A 2738-nucleotide genomic window follows, 5' to 3' on the forward strand; every position below is an offset into this window, starting at 1 on the left:
TCAACCCGCCTTCTACTCCTCGATTTTGGGGGCTCTGATTGGCCCTATCAGTAACGGGAGCAGTAAGGGGCGGGGTACCTTGTTAAGAGTCTTTGTCTGGGTGGGCTAGGAAGCAGACAATTTTGTCAATATTGTGTTATTCTTGAAATAAAGTCTAGATTCCTATCCATAGAGCAGGGGATCGGAAGCCTTTAAAATCACAAGATTAGGTCTTAGAGATTCTCTCTCATTCTGCCAGTTAAATGTATGATTCCAGAGAACAGACTTTTTTCCTGTCTTTGGTGCCCAGCAAGGTGCCTTGCAAAGAGTTGATGTTTAATAAATGACACAATTGAAACCGAGGCACAGAGAGGTTGACTACGCGTGTGGGCTGAGGTAGCCGAGACACTGAGGAACAAAGCCTAACATCAAACCCATCTCCTGACTCCAGAACCTGGCTCAGCAGGCTGACTCTCTACAATCCCTTTTTCTAGGATTCAGAGGGTTTCCAGTTGAAAAAGAACAACAAGCAAAAGTGGAACTGACACACGAGGATCAAAAACGGGAAAGCTAGATAAAAAGTACATGGAGTTAGGTAACTGGAGACAGTCTAGTGATGAAATGTTAATGTTGATGGGATACCAAGCCCAATCTCTTAAAGGGAGTGGGTAGATTTGAGTACTGGAAGTTCTCAGGTATGGGAATAAGTAGGAATTTCAAGATAGTCACCAAACAAGGTTGTTTGTTGAAGAATAAAGAGAATAATTAGACAAGGAGGAAAATAAAGCCAATTACTCTTCAGAGAGGAAGAAAAAACTGAACAAACAAAAAGTTTAAGGAATTCCAGAGTGAGTGACTACATCTGAATGCTGTCAAAGACAGAATTCCCAGGAGGAAAAACAAACTCAGTAGGGAGTGTGTGTCAGGATAAAGAATTTATCCCAATTTACTGGGAGCAAACTTTTTTTTTTTTTTTTTAAACACAGAGGAGCAAACTCAGATTCAAAGATGGGAAAAAAATTTGTCCAAGGTAACATTGAAAGTTTAAATCAATGAATTCAAATAAGTATTTATTAAGCACCTACTAAATGCAAAGAGCTGAGGACTAAAAAATAAAACAATCCCATTTGCCCTCAAGGAATTTATGATTAATTCTACAGAGGAGATTTGCTGAGCTTCAGCTAAATAAACATAAACAAGATGATTTTAAGAGGGAGGAAGAAAGGGGGCTGGAGAGGATAAGGAAAGACCTCTTACTATAGAGTACCTAAGGTTTTTTTTTTTTTTTTTTTAATTGAAGGAAACAAGATACAAAGGGGCTGAAGTGAGGACAAAGTGCATTTCACAAATGGGAAACCAGCTACTTGTGCAAAAACATGGAAGCAAAAGCTAGAATGTAATGTAAGAGGAATATAGATGTCAGGTCAGAGCTAGAGCCAGAACAGAGAGTAAATAGAACATAAAAGGAATAATAAAACATGACTAGAAAGGTTAAGTACGAGCCATATTATGAAGGGCTTTAAATTCCAGGCTGAAGATACAGTATATATTTTAGAACAACGACAAGTCATTAAGAATTTCTGAGTTGGAAGGAGGGTGACATGATCAGATCTACGTTTTAAGAATATCGATTTTGCAGCTTTGTGGAGGATAGAGTGTAGAGAAGATAGACTGAAAGCAAAGATAGTAGTCAAAACACTATTGTTATAGTGCATATGAGAAGTGATGAGGTCCAGAAAAAACTCAAGAAGAAATAAGCTTATGTGAGTGGAGATACATGTAAAATGTAATAAAATTTTAAGAAAAGATTTGGCAATTGATTGAATATGGTGCTTGAGGGACATGAGTTTCAAGATTTGCAACCAGATGGATTGGAATCATGATGCCCTGACTTCATTTTGGACAACATGAATTAAAGTATTATTCACCTTGGGGATATGCAACATAGCAGGCAGTTAATAATACACAACTCGAATGGAAGTGTGTGTGTGTGTGTGTGTGTGTGTGTGTGTGTGTGTGTGTACAGACTCAAGATTAATCTGCACAAATAATAAGTGAATTCACAAGCTGATAGACCAGGACAGAATCTTAGGGAATACTCATATTTAACTCTAAGCAAATAACCAAAGCAGTGTCATAGAAGGGGAAGAGAGAATGCCAGAACTAAAAGCCAGCTTTTTGACTTCCAGTTTAGTGCCCAAGCAAAATATCCATAGCTATTTAATAATTGACTGATTATACGTCAGCTTATTACATCTAACAGATACCAAAAGATGTTGTGATAGTAGAAGAGAAATTACAAAAACATGGTAACCCTTTAGCGAAAAAATCCTCTAGCAAGGTATATTCCTCCAGATCATTCAATATAGAAAGGAAGATTCCATATATACAGTAAGAGCAGTTCTTTTTGTAATAGAAAAAAAAAATTGTGTAGCTGTCCACCAACTGGGTAACATCTTAATAAATTATGTAAATGAATGAATGAATGAATATAAATTACTAGATTGTAAGAAATAATGAATATAAAAACCTTCACAGAAACATGGTAGCTTCTGAGAAAATGTACTGCCCTCCTCTCCCTGAAGAAAAGTACCATAGGTGGGGAATAGTAGATATACTGTCAGACAGAACTGATGTTTTGATTAGTTTCACTGAATTATCCTTTCCCCCACCTCTTTTCCTTTAAAATCTTTGCTATAAGGGATAGATCTCTGGGGAACTGAAATGAAAGGGGAAATGAAAATAATATGAACACAAAA

Source organism: Antechinus flavipes, chromosome 2 (genome assembly GCF_016432865.1).
Source record: "Antechinus flavipes isolate AdamAnt ecotype Samford, QLD, Australia chromosome 2, AdamAnt_v2, whole genome shotgun sequence".
Lineage (NCBI taxonomy): Eukaryota > Metazoa > Chordata > Mammalia > Dasyuromorphia > Dasyuridae > Antechinus > Antechinus flavipes.